Source organism: Astatotilapia calliptera, chromosome 19 (assembly GCF_964374335.1).
Source record: "Astatotilapia calliptera chromosome 19, fAstCal68.1, whole genome shotgun sequence".
NCBI classification, from domain to species: Eukaryota; Metazoa; Chordata; class Actinopteri; order Cichliformes; family Cichlidae; genus Astatotilapia; species Astatotilapia calliptera.
This window is the reverse complement of record NC_137440.1, coordinates 10,268,659-10,289,832: the sequence shown is the minus strand read 5'-3', so window position 1 is coordinate 10,289,832 and position 21,174 is coordinate 10,268,659. Positions and strand designations below refer to the sequence as shown.

The following is a 21,174-nucleotide window of genomic DNA, read 5'->3' as shown; positions in this document are numbered from 1 at the left end:
TTTTTGAAGGCAATTGATTCACACATTTATTTAGATGTCCCAGTCCTGTTGTCTCGGGATACATCACGCTGCCTTATCTGGGGTTAGCTGTTTTCTGGGGATGCGGTTTGAGTGGGGGAGCTCCTCAAGGAGGGGGAGTGTGCTCCCCCTGATGAGCTCTTCAAGGTAAGCTAGGTTAACCTTCTTGTGTGAGCTTTTCAAGTGCACTTCGAGGTTTGTGGGATTTTTAGTTTTATACATGTCCCTCATAACCCCCTAATCACCCAGTATTTCATTTTTGCACACTGTAGTACACATTTAGTTTTTGCTTGTAGCTCTCATACTCTACTTGCCACTCCTCTAAGTCCTGATGTTTCTTAGAGAGGACAACAGTATCTTTAAAATTATATCACATGTGTGGGGGTGTGGCCTTGCCAATTGTTTTTCTTTTTTTTTTTTAACTCAGGTTTTGATTAATTTTTAAAAATAAACATCTAGTAAATAATTCGAGGGGTCTTTAAGGATTAAGCTTATTTAGTTTCACGGAGAACATGACTAATTTATTAATGTGTGCTCTACACATTGGGACTTTGTACTTATATTTATTTCACTTTTTCCTAATAGACAACTCTTTGACAAAGGCAGAGAGAATTCATAATTCAGGGGGAATTCATAGCAGAATAATTGAGCGAGATTCAAACATAGATTCTTCTGAGGATGCGAGTCATGTGAGCCAGATACGAGAGGGTCACAACCCAATAAGAACCACACAAAGATTATCGAGATGCAGTGGCAGATGTAATAGAGAAAAACACAGGGCCACCTGAAAACTGTCATCCTATCTGGTCCAAAACCAACATGTAGGAGAATCTGGAATTTTTGATTTTGAGTTAAAAATAAAATATGGGTAAAATGCAGAAATGTTTTCCAGTAAAGTAAAAATAAGAGTCGCAATTATAGCTGACTCCATGACACCTAATTGTTTCTACAAGATCACGTCGTTGCTAAAAGTTATCAGTGATCTCAATGTGCGAACAGAACTCCCAGTATCTGGAGTTCAAGCTCCTCTTGGCTGAGAAACCTGGGACAAACATGTGAACAAGACCTGAATAATACCAATAATGAAAAGTTCTCTCCGAAAATCAAGAAAAGGAAGCCCTAATCAGATAAGAGTGTAGCAAAATATGGTTCACTCCACTTGCCTGACATGGTTAACAGTCCAAGGCATTTCAGTTGTAGAATGGTTGGGTGCAACAGTAAAACATATGTGAGATGTGGGAAGTGCCAAATGTTCCTTTGTGTCTCCAAATAAAAATCACAGTACTTCCTCAGATATCATAAATGAATTGGCTTTTGTGAAATAGAAAGCCCAGTGCAATCACTTGTTCCTGAACCAATGGCTTAGAGCTAGTGAAGTGTCAGTGACTTCTAATTTGATCCCTGATCTACAGTTTTATGATATTGTTATATAAATAAGTTTTAATATCCTGCTTACAAAAATTTCAGAGGAACATGTAATCTTCTTAAATAGCTCTTGAATGTTGTTAGTTTCACATTCGTGATCAATGAACTCCCCTTGTGCACTGTAGTGCACATGTTGTAAAATTTAAATAAAATTAATTAAAAACAATTTTGTTTTTGTAATGTGTTTATTTTACCGTCCCAACACTCTTGATTTATCTTAAAAAGAAAAAAGAAAAAGAAAAAGAAAAAATGAAAATACTTATCAATGCAACTAAACACATTTTGCTATAAATCTAGTTAATTTTAGTTAGTTTTGTGAACATTCATTACAGTTTTAGTTAGTTTTCCTTTTTGTCTTGATTTTATTTCCGTTAACGCAAATTTTCAACTTCTAGTTTTCGTTATTTCATTTGTTGTCTTTGATAATAATAACCTTGCTCTGCACCCTGGAATAAACATAATCAACTTGATCAACATTTTGCTGCGTGTCAATTCACCATCTTATCGATTCAAGTGCTCCATCCTTACGTGGTTTGTGACATTATGTTTATCTAAATCTCCACTTCGTCTCTAAATGTTTGAAGAATTTTTCAAGTTCGGGGTCAAATTTTGAGAATTTGACCATAAGTGAAAGTTATGGCGTTATCACCCCCTTTGGGGATTACCTTTTTCCAGTTTTGATGATATTCCTCCCCATTCTCTATTCTTTGCAAGTACCCCTCTTCGGTGGCGAGAAACTGTTGGTGTGGTCAAGCGGGTGCTGTAAAAACAAAAGCTCAGGACAGAACAGTCACCAATCATGTACTTCATTCAAAATTAACATATATCGAACTTCATATTGATCCTCTGAGTGTAATGGTACATTTTAATTTGCACTTCTCAAAACTAAAAACAATATTTTCTTTATTTTACTCTTGTTCTTGTGCAGCACCACCCCGCAGCACATGCCCCTGTTATTCTATCTTACTTTTAAATTGTTGACTACTTCAAGAAAGCGCCCAAAAGACGGGGACCAGTGTTTATCATTACATATCTCCATTTTGAGTGTGGCTGTCTATCATTCCCCTGTTATTCATAGACCTCGGTGGAGGGTTTTTTTTTGGTTTTTTTTTACCTCTATAAAAATTAATTGACTCTTTACAGTGACCCACTATGGTTAATAATAACAACATGTTCAGTCATGAGTGGAATCCAACCTTTTCTTCACTTTAGCATTTAACATTCCCAACCATATAATATGATACATTAATCGAAACACAGCTATTAAAACACAATTTTCTTAATGCAAACATCAGTAACTCAAAATTAGCAACCAAAGGGTTAAGTCTGCAGTTCACACTGCTGTGAAGCTACAGCCTCCCCCTTTGGTCTCTGTCATTCTTCTGTTCTTGCAAACAAAACAAAGCAAGACAAAACCTCCACCCTTCTTTTACAGGCTGGGTGAATTGTCTGTGGACATTCAATAATCCTAAAGTCGGCACCGTTTTTGTCTCAGTATCAAGTCAGTTAAAACTTTTAGTCGTCAGTCCGTGACAGTCCAGTCACATGCATACATCCACACACATTCATACCAGAAGTTGCTGATAATGGAGTCTCACGCGCAACCTATTCGAGCCTCCCTCACCAGCAAGATGACGTCATCATTTTAAAAGAAACAATTCCTTTTTTTAGGACTGGATTGACTCGCTGCAATCCTTTTAGGCTCAGGACTTCTCATTCGATCAGTGTCCCATATAAGTAAATTTCTCCCAAGCTCATTATAATCATGGAGAAAAAATACTTTGCGACTGTTTTCAATAAGAATATTTTATAGCGCTTTAAAGTTCAATCTCTCAGGCCTGGATTAAAGAGCTGATTTGTTAAATCAGGAACTCATAAAATACCAAAATATCACCACCGGTGGATCACACCTCTCAGATGTTCTTATCTCAGTGCACTGCACTGAAAAAAAGGGACTGGCCATCTCTTGGATTTATGTAAGCATCTTGCATGTATTTAACACAATTGCCTCATGTTTTAAAGATAAATGTAACTATATAGTGTAAAAACTACATGATATGCAGAAAGGGTGTATTAAATTGTTTATATCATGTTCAGGTGAAGTAAGTCAATAAGATAGCAACGTTAAATCTCGTGAAACCACGCGTGATTTCATCTCGCGGGCTTTGGATCGTGGTTTAAAAAATGCATCCATCTCAGTCAAGTCGAGCAGCCAACTCTACGTTTTTTGGTATGTCTTGATTTTTTGAATTAATATTTACCATATTTCAGCCAAATGTAGTTAAACGTCTAAAGTGCCGCCATGTAACATGCTAAAAAAGAGCCGTTAGCTTATTTGCTGTTTTATCTGTTATCAAAGAATTGGTGCTTTTTCATTTGAATTTGTCTTTGGCACAAGAGCCGTAATATCACATTAAACCTAATTACGAGGCACTCATAACATAATTTGGTTTTCTGTGTGAATAGATTTGTCAACTGACTCTTCAGTTACATTGTGTATTTACTGCACCGTGGTGTTAGTGAGATTTTGGACATTGAACAGCTTTAGCTAATATCATCAGCGGCATTATGCTAGCTTACATCCCTACCCCTCCTGCCCTCACCTGCTGTCCTTTTGTTTTTGTTTTTGTTTTTGTTGATGCACATTGAGAGACCACATCTATTCTGCATTTCACCAGGAGTCAGCTGATGGATTGTGGGTTCAAGGTGTTATGGTAAGAAAGTATATTCTATTTTCGCTTAAGGTTTCTGTAACTTAATTATAATAGGTTTTTTATAATTATTAGGTGCATGCATACTCAAATAGACCGCCCTATTAATACAACTGAGAAATCCAAAATCTGCCATAGGTTTAACTTATACCTGTATGTATTGTCAGAAAGGTGATTACTGGACTCACATTAATGCACACTTGAACTAAAATGAGGTTGTAACTTGTGGGTTCTTGGGTTGCAAATCAGAAATAAACATTTTTTTAATCCCATAAGATCTGGAAACACAGTTTTTATTCAACAAAACATTACTGATTATTAACCAAGCACAGTGCCTGCTGTTATTTCAAAATAATTTTATGTCATTTCAGATGAAATGCAGCATTCCAGTGCATCCCAACCATGCCTTTACAGTCAAGGTTTCTGACGGAGCAGAGTTTCTCTCTGACAGTCTGCTGAAAGTGTTTGCAAAGTGATCGGGGGAACAGGGCACAAAGCTAAAGGATGTAGCTGCCATGATGACAGTAAGAACTTTAAAATTCTTTAACTACAAAGTGTATATGTATTGCATTAGGTCAGTAAAAGATTTTTATGCTGCATCCATTGAAACAGTCAACTATTACCTGTGAGTACTGATTCCACCGAAAGGATGCCATAATTTTCGTCATGCATTTACTGGCCCACTGAGAAAAATTGATCTTTTTAAAAAAATAAATGTTCTGGAAACTATATATCCATAAAGTTGATGTCAAACAGGAACTTTTGATATTGCTTTGTAGATGCTGGTGTTGCATGTTGACTGGTTTAAGTTTTGGTCTGGGATCATTTTCTTCTGTGCTACTGAAAAGTTCACAAATCTCTGTTTTCTTTGTTATAATACTTTAGGATGACATTAATGCTCAAAGGGAGTCAAAGTGCTCCGCATCTGTGTGAAAGACAATTGCAACATCTTGGTGCAGGAGTTCATGGTGAGTGTTTTATGAGTAGATTGTGGCTTTGCAACATTTAAAAATGCATTTAGTTATCCACTTGATCCTCATTGGACCAGTTAGGACCAGTAGTCCTCTTTAATAATTTGAAGTTCACATGAGGCCTGGTAGTGAACTCAGCCGCCGGCCCTTGAGGCCCCACCCCTGTATTAGGGGTCACATCAGTGTGAAAAAACTTTAAATTTGTCATTCTAGTGAACAAAGGAAAATCCCACCAATATTTACATTAGCTTTTGTTTGAAAAAAAAAAAAGACCAACAGCTAACCAAATTGTGGGGCTGAAAGTCTAAATTCTAACATCTTCTGAGTGACAAAACCTGGATTTCTGATGGGCCGGTGTCTTTCTAAGAAAAACTAATGTAAAGCATTTGAAATTATGTTTTTCACCCTCTCTTAGAAACTCTGTTAGACCATGAATGGCAGCATGGCAGGCCACTCTTTGGCTATAGCTATTTACTATGTTGCTTGCATTGGTTTAAATTACTCTAACATTAGAACTGGTAGATTCAAAAGAGATGAGTTTAAAAAGGAATCTTAAAGAAATGTTTTGTTTTTAACCAGGACTTGACTGAGGCCACTGCACAGATTGAGAAAACCACAATGAACATCTGTCTCCAGAGGGTGCACCAGGCAATGACTTTTCTGACGTTGGCATCATCATCGAGGGTATAGTAGTTCTTCAAGATCTGGATAACGTGACCTTTGCAGTAGCCATGCTGTTTGGACCTTTTTTATTCCTTCAATATGAGTTACCCATCACAACTCTGCTACACTTTTGAGGTGATTCAAAGGGTGGTAATGGAGTTGGAAGCAACTCAGCTCTCAAGAAAAGCTCACAACTAAGACAAAACTGCTCCTGCAACGAAGCTCACTGTTATGCATGTGAGGTGACCAGCTCTAGGTGAGAGGACATTTAAATCTCACACTTGTTCTGCTGCATTTTTGAAGCTCAATTCCAGGAACAGATCGCAGGGTTCATTTTTATATACACTGCAACTGCCATGAGGACGAGCCGTTTTTTTGTTGTTGTTGTTGTTTGTTTTTCCTTTTGCTCTGTACAAGTTCTCTGTCTGTTTGGCAGCATTTTTAAATTTCTCTTTGTATTTTTTCTTTCTTTTACTAGTGAAGAGATGTAGCATGAACAGTTATGCAGTCTAAATATCCCATATGGGCCGTGTGAAATGGTATTTTCAGTTTCATTCAGTTGAAGTAAGGAACGTTGAATATTTCTAAGCTTGCTGTTTTGAACCAAGATGTCACAGTATGATCAGTGCCGTAATTTTTGACAGTCACTGTATCAATGTTATTTTTGCATCTCTTGAATAAAGGTTTTGACCTGCAAGTGCTAATTTCTTTAGTTATTGGGGTAAAATGGGTAATGTTAATAGGAAGGTGTTTGCCAATTCAGTAACCTAATTTAATGTTAATGGAAACTAACATTACCTCAAATTGTTTAGTTATAATTGTTGTTTAACTGAATCTTGACGTCAGAGGCCTTAAATAGAATGTTTTGTATTGTTCTTTCCCAACATTTTTCAAAAGAAAGAGTCTAATTTCTTTGCTGTGATTGATTCCAGAGAACACGGAAGAACTGACATTATTTAACTGTTGGTTTATATAGATTCAGTAGTGGAGTAATGTCAGTTTAATTCTTTACCTACTGTCAATGCAGTGAAATTAGACATTTTGTTTTGAAAGGTTACTGGTGGATGCCAGCAACCATCTTGGAAGAGAACAATATAATCTGTTATAAGGCCTCCATTTGAAAATTGTGTATTTGATACTAGAATATAATAGCAAAATGTAATTTGAAGATAACATGTAGTATTTAAGGGACCAAGTAGTATTGGGTAAAAGTTATTGAATGGTGTTGGGATAAAGTGAGAAAATTGTGAAGGATTAAAATATTTCAAGAGCTCAAATTACTTCATCAAAACATGTTTAAGTCACATTTTATCAACACAAATTGCACAGGTTTATTGAACATGAATAAATTGTGTTAATTTAACTCAATTGTTTAAGTTGCTGCCAAAGCAAAACATCTGTGTGCAACAAATGTCCACCATTGAATTAAGTAAATCCAACAACATATTTTTTTCAGTGTGTAACAAAAGCACAAACAAACGTAACCAATAAAACACTCATATAATAACAGATACTGGGGCCCATTGCAAACATGTCCAAAGATCAACCCATCTTTCTCTCTCTTAGGGAAAGAGAACAATCCATACCTCACTGATAGAATCAACCTAGTGTCAAACAAAACCCAAAAATCAACCAAAACTTCACACACTATATTGTGTAGGCATACAGGCACCATAACTCCTTTTTGCACTGACAAAAACATGTTGGATTAACTTAATTCAATAGTGGACACTGGTTGCACACAAATGCTTTGCTTTGGCAGAAACTTAAACAACTAAGTTAAATCAACACAACCTTTTCATATTCTCTCCGAAATAAAACTCACATCATTCACTCATCATTTTCGCTCTGTACCACTGCTCCTTATCAGGCTGTGTGAAGCACAATAAACAATTCAGTGGAGGCCTTGAGCCATACACAGACATCACGCACAGACATTGTTTTCACAACCAAACTACTTTAGACCCTGTCTCCTAAATCTACACAAATGCCCTCTGTGTGGCATGAAATGCATTTAACCAATAAACAATCAATGGCTTCTTATTGTTGTAACCGACTCCATATTCGGATGTTTGTGTGCAGCATTTGTTAGTAAAGCATTCTTCATTGCATCAGCGTGGGTGTGTGTGTGGATCACTTCTCAGTGAATTGAATCAGCATTTCGATTTGTGTGTGTGTGTGTGTCATTTCTCACTCAATCAACGAATGCATATGTTCATATGTGTGTTTCTCTTCATTCTGAGTCAATGCATGTAGATGTGTGTGTTTGTGTGGGTGTTTGTGTTCATCACTTTCCTGTTCTGGTGTTCTGGGTAAACCACGGCCTGAAGCGTGCCCTGGGGTCCTGCCCTCCTCCTTTTCAGTCCGTTTGCATCCGTTGGTGCTGCTGCTCAAAGTTCTGTCCATACTGGTTCTGGCCCCAGTTGAGGCAGTCCTTTTCTCCAGTGTCCTGCATCTTCTCCTTGTTCTGCTCCTCCTTAACTTGACCCTTTTGCTTCCGTAGCCTCTTCAGGGCTTGCTCCTGCTGTTGGAGCTTTTTCGTCAGGTTTGGCGGCCTCCTGCTCCTGCAAGCTACGGCCTGATTTCAAGTCCTGTGTCTGGGACTCCAAGCCTGATGGGTTCGATTATCAGCCAGCTCCTCCTGAGCCATGGTCAGTTTCTGCTCTGATGCCTTGAGCTCTTACTGAGGGCAGAAACCTCAGTCTTTTCCGTACAGGTCAGATTGAAGTCCATAGATGTTTCCCTTGCTTTGCTCCACGGCCTTCTACAGCTCTGCTGTTCGGCTCTTCTCAGAGTTCAGCTCCTGGCCGAGCCCCGACACCTGTGCCTTCAGCTTATTTTCTCCTGGTGTTTTTGTTCATTTCGAGGTGCCTCCTGACCTCAGTTGCTCCTTTTGTCTCTGGCATGCCCTTTTTGCTGCCCGATGATCATTGTTGGTCCGTCACTGTCCTGCACAGTTTTAATGCAGAGTGGTTAAGGTCAGCATTGTTTTGCTCGGCCTCACTTTTCATCTGGGCTTAATGGGCGTCTAATCACAGTTCTATCAGCTGAAGCTGTCTTTTTTCATATGGCAAGAGTATGAAGAGTGTGTGAGAGGGGTGTGTCCGATCAGGCACAATGCTGTTGGCTTTGCGAATGCCTCGTTTTCCAAATTCAGATTTTTATTTGTCACGTACACAGCAACAGAGGGAACAGTCTGTTGTTGGGATGGCTGAGGTCCTTCACGATCTTCCTGGCCTTGGTCCAGCACCGCCTGCTGTAGATTGAGTGCAGGTCAAGGTGCTCGGAGCGGATGGTGCGCTCAGCTGATCGCACAACCCTCTGTAGAGCTCGTCTGTCCGGCATGGTGCTGTTCCCGAAGCCTTTCTCAGTCTTCTCAGAAAGAAGAGACGCTGACGGAAATCTCCCCGTGTAGTGAAACGGGCCTTGGATTTAACTCTCTCCGTCTCTGCTGCATGAGATCATTTTCCTGCAGCACTGTTGACATTTTCAAGTTGTTGTTGTGGGTCCAGCTGCTTTAGCATTAGGTCAGGGTCACATCAAAGATGGTAGAGGAGAGAGCAAAGATGGTAGGGGAGAGCAGGAGTCCAGGGTCAGCCTCGGCTTTCCGGCAAAGCAGCCTGTAATCAAGCATAAAGAGAAAAAACAAAACAAACACAAAACAAAAACAAACGAACAGGAAAATGATGTTATTTTGGCTGCGCTATTCAGAGAGGGGAGAAACAACAGGACCAGGCCCTGTGTCAGCCTTCTCTCCCCCTTTTTTGTTTTTTCTCACCATATAATCCACTCATGACCCACCAAGCTGACAGGACATCACAGGTACATGTTAAAATTCTTAAGATCGTGTTTAAAAGCACAAAAATTGGAATTTTCTTTCATCTGGTAATCACTTGTATTAATCAATCAGCAGAAAACATGTCACAATTTGACTTTTCTAACCACTAAATTTGTTGTGTTATCACTGGTTGGTCAGACCAGTGCCTTTTTTTGAAGTTAAGTTGTTGTCCTGCAACCCAGAGAGTTTATTTGTTAGTAATGGATAACCTTTATTATTTAACGGCGGGCGTATGTTAAGTTTCACTGCTTGAAACTTGCTGGAAAATCTTCACGTGTTCATGGATGTAAGCTGTTTCTTCATTGCGTGTATGTGCGTTTGTAGGTGGGCTAATTTAACGTTTTTTCTCAAACAAGGCATTTCTCTAACATGTGCCTCTCTCTCACATTTCTCTGCTTGTGTGTTTTGTTTCACCTTTTGTTGTGATGCTCCGGACGCCTTCCCAACCTCCACAAGTCTGTTGGCCCCAATTTTATGTGTAAAAGCTTCTCTTAATTTCTCCTTTAATTCTCTGCTAGCTGCTGTCTTTTCCACAGCTGCTGATTCTTGCTGAGTGTGGTTTCCATTACTATAATTTGCTTCGGCCGCTGTGCTTGTGGGGGCAGTTGGTCCAGGCCCGTAGCCACCTGTATCAACACACTGAGAGATTTATTTAATATCATTTTCATCACAATCTTACTCTGCCGGCTGACGTGCCGGTCTTAATCATGCTCGATTTATCTCTTCTATATCAAAACCCAGCCAAACATCAAACATTCACCCTAGTCATTCATAACCTTATTGGTAATACTATAATCAGCAAAATCAGCGTTTTAATTACAGGCATGTATCATTATTTGCAAATCATAATTATAAAACTCAAAAACACGCTAAACAGCAACAAAAGTCCTCTGTGCGCGTCACAGCTCATTTGCATGCTCACACAGTCTAAAAATAGCTCGCAGCGCTGCAGTGCGCTGTCGTCACACACAGGGTCACACAAAGCTCAGACAAAACTCTATCATTTTATATTACAAAGACGTCTTATATTTACAACCACTGACAGGCCTGACAGATTCAGCGCCTAACAATTTTGACAAATTTATCATAACGGGTCCAACCGAAGAAAGTTAACTTTTTTGTAATCAATCAACCAGTATCTGTTTCTTCCAGAACAGCCTCTGGCCTAATCTCTAAAGAACCTAAACAATTTCGACAACTTTATCATAACGGGTCCAACCGAAGAAAGTTAACTTTTTTGTAATCAATTAACCAGTATCTGTTTCCACAGTCTCTGGCCTAAATTCTAAAGTCCCTAACTCAATTTAACTTTGTCCAAAAAAGCACATGACACCGTTTCCAACGATGAGGAGACTCGGTAAATCCTAGCTTATTTCAGGATGCCCTGTACCCCACAGATAAGCCAAACTGAACTAACCCTGTTCGACGACAGGTCAAAGCCGCGCGTCCACGGCCAGGAGGGGGCGTAACCCCCGGGCTATGCGCTTCTTAGCAGTTTCCGACTGCCGTCCTATAATAATTTTCACCTAACCGATTTTGACAAATTTATCATAACGGGTCTGACCAAAGAAAGTTAACTTTTTTGTAATCAATTAACCAGTATCTGTTTCCACAGTCTCTGGCCTAATTTCTAGAACAACACATAGCCAATTCCCTACCAAACTACTTGAGACTTTAACTCAATATCCTGGGACTCAAACCCAATATTTCTTCCTAGCAGTTTCCGACTGCATTAAACACTTCTTAGCAGTTTCCGACTGCATTAAACACTCATTAAACCATTAATTAACCATTAACCAACTTTAACTGCATAACACACACGGTGATTCTCATCAAAATCAAAACAGACCCTCTACCAGTAATTTCAGTGAGTAGACTTTAATTTAGTCATATCCAATTTGGCACACTTTGGAAATAATTCAACAGGTAGTGCCTTACCTTTAGATAAGCCGGCTTATGCCCACTCACGTCAGACCACTGGCTTGTGCCTGTCCGTTCGACAACCTCGGACCGTCCAAACCTCTAACTTCCACCCCAATACCACAGGACGAGCCCCCAAACTGTTACGAGTTCAAAATTGGGGATGGAGACAAGAGAAAAAACCACAATAACAACACTGGTCCGGCCGGGTTAAGTCAAACGATGATTTTAATGAACACACGCGTGGGAGATGGACACTGTATGCAGACAGCCTCGGCTCTCAAAATGGTGGAGCATTGCTCAAACTCTTATAGCCTCTGGTGCCTCCACCTTATCATAAAAAGCCTAAACATTCACATGCTTTCTCTCACACAGCGCCTAAGCTACGACCTTGGCTCCCCGTCTATCTGCTCCTGCTGAGATGGGGCAGAAAACTCCAGTATATTCTGTTCTCTTCTAATCAGACAAATAAGGCAATGACTTTCTGCAAACAGTATTTCTCATAACTCAGCAGTATAATGCATCATAAAACAATATCATTCATCCACAATAAATCAGCAGTCTAATGTAATGCAAATCAGTTTAACTAATGCAATAGTTATCGGCTTCTTCTAATTCAGGAGAATAATGCAAACTAAAACTACATAATAATTCCCAATCTTTAATTAGGGGTCTAACATGGCATAAAATAATATTATAATCTAACACCTCCAAAAACCTGAGACTTTTGTGCTCGTGATTTTTGCGGTTTTTCTGAGTTTTGTATATAGTGTGTACATTAGTTTTCATTATAAATAGCACATTGTAAATAGCACATTGTAAATAGCACTGCAACAGAAGGGGTGAGCTGCCTTATTGTTTTTCCTTGCACTGTTTTCTCCTGTTTATTTCAGTTAGGGAGTTAGGTGTAGCGCTTGTCTTCGGTTTGATGTTTGATTTCACATAGGGTTTTAGATAGCACCTCCTCCTGACTTAGCTTGTTTTGTTTGTTATTTTGGCCTTTGTTCACCCCGGAGCTTCATTTTTGCAGTGTAGATAATAAAACACGATTCACTAAGAAATTGGTTTCCCTCTGTGTATGGTTTTGGGGACCAGGGCGGGGTAGTCTTTTCAAATTTATGTTGCGTTCCTGTACCCCTAGACTGGGGCGTAACATAAAGTGGGGGCTTGTCCTTTTTTTTTTCTTTTGCCATTCTTTTTGCTCATTGTGTTTTGTGGGTTGTCTGCAGTTTTTGGTTGGCAGTTTTCTTGTAGTGTTGGGGGTGATCTAGTCATGATGACTTTTGACGTGGATGATTTTGCACTGCAACCCACCGTGGATAAGTTGGATCGATGCACAAAGGCGGATTTGTTGTTGGTGGCAGATTTGTTTAATGTTAGTGTGTCTTTACATGCTAAAAAGGCAGAAATTAAGCAGTGCCTGACAGCTCAGCTGGTAGATATGGGGGTATTTGCGAAGTAGAAACCTCGGCCGGTTGAGGCGACTGGAGGTTTGAATTGAATTGAATTGAATTGAATTGAATGCTTTATTGGCCATATGCAGGTTGCCCCGCAGAGGAATAGGACCCCCCCGACTTACACACACAACAAAGACATCACATGGGAATACAGTCAGAGATCGGCAGCGTTGCAGAGAATAACACTGAAAAATTACACAACAATGGGGAAGTACAAGAGGAAAAAAAGAGACCTCTTCTCACGCTGGGCACCTATGGGAGGACAGCAAGAGAACAGGAAACAAAAAAAACTCCTCTGCACAGAGAGCACATTAACGTCCACATCACAACATTAGAGCACGTGACAAGCCACAGGGGTTGGATAGGGGGGTGGGGGGTAATCCGAAGGAACACAGCAGTCGTCCTGCACAGCGCTACCATTACAGCGCGGCACGTCTTCCCCCGCAGGAAACAAGCATCGAAGGCGTTTGGAAAGGGAGGGGGATGAGTGCGTGCTTATCAGTGTAAGTGTATGTGTGTGCGTGTCCATAGTTCAGCTGAGACAGTGTCCTTCGCTCTATCAGGCTAAGTAAACAGTCCTCCAGCCAGCCAGGTGTCCTTGCAGGGGATGGGAAGAATAGCCGTAACACAGTCGTTATCAGGGAGTGATTGGTCGGCTCCAGCCTTGGGCCTGCAGCTGGCGCCGTGATGGGGATCCGCAATGTTCATGTTGATTGTGTAAATTTCCATGCGAGCAGCCCAGGAGAATTTTCAGGCTGCCCTAACACTCCGACACTGGTCTCTCAATCTCCCGTTGGAGAGTCGCGAGCCTCCCCATGATGGTATCAAACTTCTGTTCCATGGTGTTGTCAGTCTTTTGATTCTGAGACTTCACAACTGCAGTGATCCGTTCCGCGATGTTTTCCAACTGTCGCTCAAGGGTCTCATTTTGAGCAGGCCTTTCTCTGATGTGTCCTCCCATACGCTCAATGGTGTTGTTTTGAGCCTTCACAGCAGCTGTAAGCGTCTCCAAGGTGTTGACCATATTACGTTCGTTGTGAGAGGTCGCGCCTCGTCCCGTCGCTTCGATTCCAGCGGGCAGCCTTGTGGGGGTTTGAACAGCCAGTTCCGCTCTCTTATTTCTCTGATAAACCAGGGCTAAGCCAACGGCGATCAGCATGAACCCTGTTATCATGGTTCCGAATAGGTGGATATCTTCAGCGTCCTCGATCGACAGTCCCGCCAGGCACACGGTCCTCCAGTTCTGCCACCCGTCCATCGTGTAACCGGCAGGGAAAGTCCCAGGGAAAGGCACTCAGGCTCTCCCGAGCCCCGACTTCTCGTTGAGAAAAGGGTGTCAATAGCAGTCAGAGACCAGTTGATCAAATCCATAATTCTCTTTTAGGTTTTAGAGAACGACAGTGAGCGTGTCACGGTCTGCGGAGGCAGACCGTGCGGAAATGTGTGTGGTGGACCCAGGTGCGAACACAAGCGAGGATGCAGGAGTGGATTTAAACAAAAGCGAGCCTTTTATTATGGCTGATGAAAGGAACAAAACAGAGTGAAGGCAGCATATGAGTAGTAGCTCAACAGAAACCTAAACTGGACAAACTAAGGAAAGGCTATGGCTGGAGATACGGAACACAGGGGGTGGGAACACAGACGACGCGACGCAGACTACATGAAACACAGAGACTAAATACACATGAGGGATGATCAGGGGAAGTGGCCACACATGGGAACGCAGCTGACACACATGAACTTAACGACAGGACAGGAGGAGTGAAACTGAATACACTGACAGTGAATGCAGGCCTTCAAAGTAAAACAGGAAACATGAGACATGAACCGGGGAGACGTAGTACAGGGGGAGGTGACATAACTGACAGCATGAACTTAACAGTACAAGACACACAGACATAAACACACGAAGGGAAAGGGAGACGTAATGCAAGGGTGATATATACAGATGGCTGGACTAACTTAATCAACCTAAACAATCAATAAACATCAAAATAGACTAAACACAAAACACTGGGTCGCACGACCCAGGACCATGACAGAGAGACTGTTCCAGGGAAAGTAATGCACACCAGACAAGACAAGGACATAGAGGCTAAGCAGGGAAGATAAGGGTGAGGAGGTGAGGAGAAAAGTGCGACCGCCTTCGCTGAGAGCAAAAAAGAAAGCCTGAAGTTTGGTGGTGGATGCGGGGGCAGAAGCTGCTGCAACCACCCCACAAGCTGCCAGTGGACGGGTGTCGCCAGGGGCGGAGGCTCCTGCTGCCATTCGGATCCCAAACGTTAGCCCAGCCGGACAATCAACAGGATTGGTTACGGAGGATCTTAGGCTCGCCCTTCGCCTGAAAGAGGTGGAGCTTGCGGCTAAAGCCAAAGAAGTTGAGCTTATGCATCTCCGCATAAGGGCTATGGAGCTGGATCCTTCCCGACAACCCAATGTTACCTCTACCCCAATGAGTAAAATTGTGAGTAGATCTTCTGATTCGTTCTCCTCTGACCAATTTGATGCAAGCAAGCAAATTGCTTTAGTGCCACCTTTCAGAGAAAGTGAGGTTGACTCTTACTTTAATGCCTTTGAACGCATCGCAACCACTTTGAAATGGCCCAAGGATGTGTGGAGTTTGTTGCTGCAGTGTAAATTGGTGGGGAAGGCACAGGAAGTGTGTGCGAGCTTGTCTATTGATGACAGCCTGGATTATGATATTGTGAAATCCACTATTTTAAGGGCTTATGAGCTAGTTCCAGAGGCATATCGCCAGAAGTTTCGGTCATGTGAAAAATCTGCCAACCAAACACATGTAGAGTTTGCCAGGGAGAAGACTGTCTTGTTTGATAAGTGGTTAGCTGCAAGTAAAGTGAAGGACTTTGCTCAGCTAAGAGAATTGGTCCTGCTGGAAGAATTCAAAACGTGTCTTCCAGAGAATGTTGTTGTATATATCAATGAGCAAAAGGTGGATTCGTTGTCTAAAGCTGCTGTTCTCGCAGATGAGTTTGTGTTGACCCATCGCGTTACGTTTTCAGCTGTGCGCCGTGAATGTGCCCGGTTGTCTAAACCTGAGAGGAGTTTGAGGGTTTCTCCTAAGCGTCAAATGCGCCCTGATCAGGTCCCCATGACTGTCCGAGAATGCTTGTATTGCCATGATACTGGCCATCTCATTGCCAATTGTCGGTCGCTCCGTCGCAAAGAGCAAACTCACACATGGATAAAGCCAAAAAGCATTGGTTTTGTTCAGTCGGTTTCTACTCCTAATCCCGTCAGTGATGAACCAGGAAATGACAGTCTTGACAGCGGTTACCGACCTTTCATTTCACAAGGGTTCGCCTCACTGACTGGAATAGAGGAGGATCGCGTGCCGATTGTAATTTTGCGCGACACTGGGGCTGCCCAGTCTCTCATTTTGGAAAGCACGTTGCCTTTTTCAAGTAACTCGTTTTGTGGTGCTGATGCTCTCGTGTGGGGAGTGAAAATGAGTGTGTTACGAGCTCCGCTGCACAGAGTCTTCCTACAGTCACCTCTCGTTTCGGGCCCGGTAACAGTTGGGGTGCGCACTCGCTTGCCCGTGCAGGGGTTTACTATGATTCTGGGGAATGATCTAGCCAATGGAAAAGTTTTCCCGATCCCTGAAGTAATTGAAAACCCCGTCGATGATTTTGTTTTTGTTTCTGAGCCTGCTGCTGACAGTCTGCCCTCTGTTTTTCCTGCCTGTGTTGTCACACGCGCCCACAAGCGCAAATATGGTGATGTTGATTTGTCTGACTCTTTTCTATGTCCTGAAGCTGTTCCTGAGAAAGCTGAACTGCCTGTGGAAAAAGCCGAAAAATGTGTGTCTGATAAAATGCTACCCGCTACACCTGACCTGTCTTTTGAGGTAAACAAAACAGATTTTATTCATGCGCAACAGAATGACCCGACTTTGGCCAAATGTTTACTTGCCGCAAATTCCAGCGATCAGAATCCCCGTGTCTACAGCATTGAAAATGATGTGTTAATGCGCAAATGGCATCCTCCCTCCTCTAGTGATCTTGGCTGGAACGTATTTCAACAAGTGGTTGTACCGCAAAATTTCCGACCCCAAGTACTCAGCCTTGCACATGACAGTTTCTCTGGACATTTAGGAATTAGGAAAACTTACCATCTTATTCTGTGTCACTTTTTCTGGCCAGGTTTGAAGTCTGATGTGACCAAGTATTGTCGTTTTTGCCACATTTGCCAGGTCAGTGGAAAACCCAACCAGGTTATTCCTCCCGCTCCATTGCACCCAATCCCGGCTTTAGGTGAACCATTTGAGCACATAATCATCGATTGTGTAGGTCCGCTTCCAAAAACAAAGTCAGGACATCAGTACCTCTTGACTTTGATGTGCGCTGCCACACGCTTCCCCGAGGCTATTCCGTTACGCACTATCAAAGTCAAAGCCATCATCAGAGCATTAGTAAACTTTTTCTCCACTTTTGGTTTGCCTAAATCAGTTCAAACGGACCAAGGGTCTAACTTCATGTCCAAGATATTCGCTCAGGTCTTAAAATCGCTATCCATCAAGCATCAAAAATCCAGTGCATATCACCCCGAATCACAGGGTGCGCTTGAGCGTTTCCACCAGACTTTAAAAGCCATGATGAGGAAGTTCTGCCTCGAGTCAGGAAGAGAGTGGGACGAAGGTCTGCCACTTCTCCTTCTAGCGGTGAGGGAGAGTGTGCAGGACTCCACAGGTTTCAGTCCCGCAGAGCTGGTGTTTGGACACACAGTGCGTGGTCCCCTGCGGCTGCTTAAAGAGAGAGATCTGTCCGACACAGCTACCCCCGAGCAGAACGTATTAGACTACGTAAGTTGTTTTAGGGAGCGTCTGCATAAAGCATGCGAAATTGCACGCGAGGCTCTTTCCGTGTCTCAGGAAAAAATGAAAAGGAAATTTGATAAAAAGTCCGTGCAGAGAAAATTTGAAGTGGGTGACAAAGTGTTGACTCTCCTACCCGTTCCTGGATCCTCTCTCCAGGCAAAGTTCTGTGGGCCCTATACTGTCCAAGAGAAACTGAGTGACACAGATTATGTTATAGGTACCCCAGACCGTAGGAGAAAGCGTCGTGTGTGTCATGTTAATCTGATGAAGCCTTATTTTGTTCATGATGCAGGTGTAAACTCCTCCTCATCCCCCGCTGCGCTGTCTGCCGTGCCGGTAGTTGTGCCAGCATCCCCGTCTCAGTATAGCCCAGAAAGTGATGGCTTAGCTTTCGTTTGTGCTGAGGGTTGCTCCCGACTCAGAAACTCTGAAATATTGGATAATTTGAAATCCCACCTAAAACATTTAGATGAGGCTGCCCAGACCGATGTGTGTTCTCTGATCAATACTTACCCATCTCTGTTTGCTGATACTCCGTCTCGCACTACTGTCCTCAAACATGAGAGAGAGAGATTGAGCTTGTTATTTAACCCCAAGCTGGTAGTGGGAGCTCCTTATTAAAACACTTGTGGTGCTACAATGTGCCTCAAGGTTCAACAACAGCACAACAGAAGTCACTCATGGTACAACACTCTCTCTACAAAACAACAACTGTCAGTGACGCTGCACCACGGCGTAAACACAACATTCAAGATAACAGTTAAAAGTAACGTAACCATAAACAATAAAACAAGAACATCTAAACAGCAGCACATGTCCCAAGGCATGATGGGAGACATTTCTGGATGTATTTTTACGATCTAAATATGCATATGTACAACAAAATATATTTAACAAACAAGTAAATTGTGTTTTATTACATTTACAGTGATGTTATGTTATTTTACATAAATGTAATGATATTCTAGAAAAACAGTACACATCTGTAAAATACACAGTAAAATAATTTGACATTACTATTTTTTGGAACAGTGTAGAGTGGGACAGCCTGTAATAAAACTGTTGAGCACATACCGCCATTTCGAGATCCATGGCGGAGTGTCATGCAGGACGCATCTCCCTTCTAGAAGTAATTTTGTAAGAGAATAAAGGTATAAAATGTTCTACTGAGCAGCGTGTTGTGCTCCATCAGATGCCTATGAGGAATCCTATGCATCCTATTTTGACTTTATCCTGCAGGACAGCCTCCTGAAAATCCAGGAGTACCAATAAGCTATCAACCCTCTCCCCATTAATTGTTTTTAATAGTCTTTTTACTTTGCTGACCTCACCATCATCAATACACCACTTGATATTAATACATCCTTTAATACATCTTTTCTCTCCCACAGTCTTCTCACACATGCTTTCAACATTTAACACTTTCTGTTCTTCTGTCCTAACGGCTATCAACAAATTTCCATCCATGAGAGTTTTAGCCAGCTGCACTTCTCCAAACATTTTTTTCAACTCTCTAAATCAGCGGTCCCCGACCTTTTTTGTGCCATGGACCGGTTTAATGTCAGACAATATTGTCGTGGATAAATACAACCAAATAAAATGATACGACCAAAACAAAAACTGTGGTATTTTGTAAAAACAATGTCGGACTCTGTAGTTTTCTCTGGTCCCCTCCCCAATCAGACCAGGAGTGACATGTTTAGCCGCATGTTCTCCTTAAATTGCTGGGTGTCTGAGTGGTGTCCCAGAAACGATGTGGGCTTCATAGATAATTGGCAAACCTTCTGGAGGAAACCTGGTCTTGTTAGGAGAGACGGCATCCATCCCACTTTGGATGGAGCAGCTCTCATTTCTAGAAATATGGACAAATTTATTAAACCCCCCAAAATATGACTATCCAGAGTTGGGACCAGGAAGCAGAGTTGCAGTCTTACACGCCTCTCTGCAGCTTCTCTCCTCCTGCTACCCCCCCAAAAACCCATCTCCATAGAGACTGTGTCAGCTCCCAAAAAGACAAAAAACAAACTAAAAACCACCAACAAACAACTTAAACAATTACAAAGAAAGAACAATACAGTATCCACATCTGAACCAAAGAGTAAAACAGTGAAATGTGGATTATTAAATATTAGGTCTCTCTCCTCCAAGTCTCTGTTAGTACATGACTTAATAATTGATCAACAAATCGATTTACTCTGCCTTACAGAAACCTGGTTGCAGCAGGATGATTATGTTAGTTTAAATGAATCAACACCCCCGAGTCATTCGGACTACCAGAAATCTCGAAGCACAGGCCGAGGGGGCGGTGTGGCAGCAATTTTTCACACCAGCCTATTAATTAATGAAAGACCAAGACAGACTTTTAATTCATTTGAAAGCCTGATGCTTAACATTGTCCACCCCAGCTGTAAAACTCAGAAACCAGTCTTACTTGTTATCATCTATCGTCCACCTGGGCCTTACACAGAGTTTCTGTCTGATTTCTCAGACTTTATATCTAATTTAGTTCTGAGCTCAGATAAAATAATTATTGTGGGTGATTTTAACATCCATGTAGATGCTAAAAATGACAGCCTCAACATGGCATTTAATCTGTTATTAGACTCAATTGGTTTCTCTCAAAATGTAAAAGAACCCACCCACCACTTTAATCACACTCTAGATCTTGTTTTAACATATGGCATAGAAACTGAACATTTAACAGTGTTTCCTGAAAACCCTCTCCTGTCTGATCATTTCCTGATAACATTTACATTTACAATAATTGATTACACAGCGGTGAAGAGTAGACTTTATCAAAGTAGATGTCTTTCTGAAAGTGCTGTAACTAAGTTTAAGAATATAATCCACCCACTGTTATCATCTCCAATGCCCTTTACCAACACAGAGCAGAGCAGCTATCTGAACGCTACCCCAACAGAGGTCGATTATCTTGTTACAGTTTTTTCTGATTGCTTAAGCACATTTTTTGTAACTATTGGCTAATTTTGCAAAACTCTTCACACAAATAAGAAAACCTGTCACCCAATCATCAAAACATTGTAGTTCTCTTGCAAAAGCAAACACAGCTGGATTAACTCTTCACACCTTCGTAAAAATGGTGTTTCCGTATCAAACAGTACACACAAGTCATCATCTACTAAGCACACAATGCGCCAACTGCACACTGATGGTATGAATACAAAACACATCTGGCTTTTGCTTTCTCTGTGCACAAGGTAGGCTATGTCAGTTTGAGCTCATACTTCTGTCATAGATCCATAAGCATGGAGGGATCCAAACTTCAAGTACTGGTGTTTATTCAAACACATCAAAACAAACACAAGTGTTTATT

At 41.6% G+C, this 21,174-nt stretch overlaps 1 long non-coding RNA gene and 1 pseudogene across 2 annotated transcripts in view; one reads left to right on the top strand and one right to left on the bottom strand.

The window, feature by feature from the left end:
- The window catches only part of LOC113012300 (interferon-inducible GTPase 5-like), a 126,483-nt pseudogene that overhangs the window by 86,481 nt on the left and 18,828 nt on the right, over positions 1–21,174 (bottom strand). The window lies entirely within an intron of this gene.
- On the top strand, positions 5,064–6,485 carry LOC145422336 (uncharacterized). The gene is made up of 2 exons (XR_013903622.1): positions 5,064–5,122; positions 5,705–6,485. It is a non-coding gene; the product is annotated as an uncharacterized LOC145422336 (long non-coding RNA).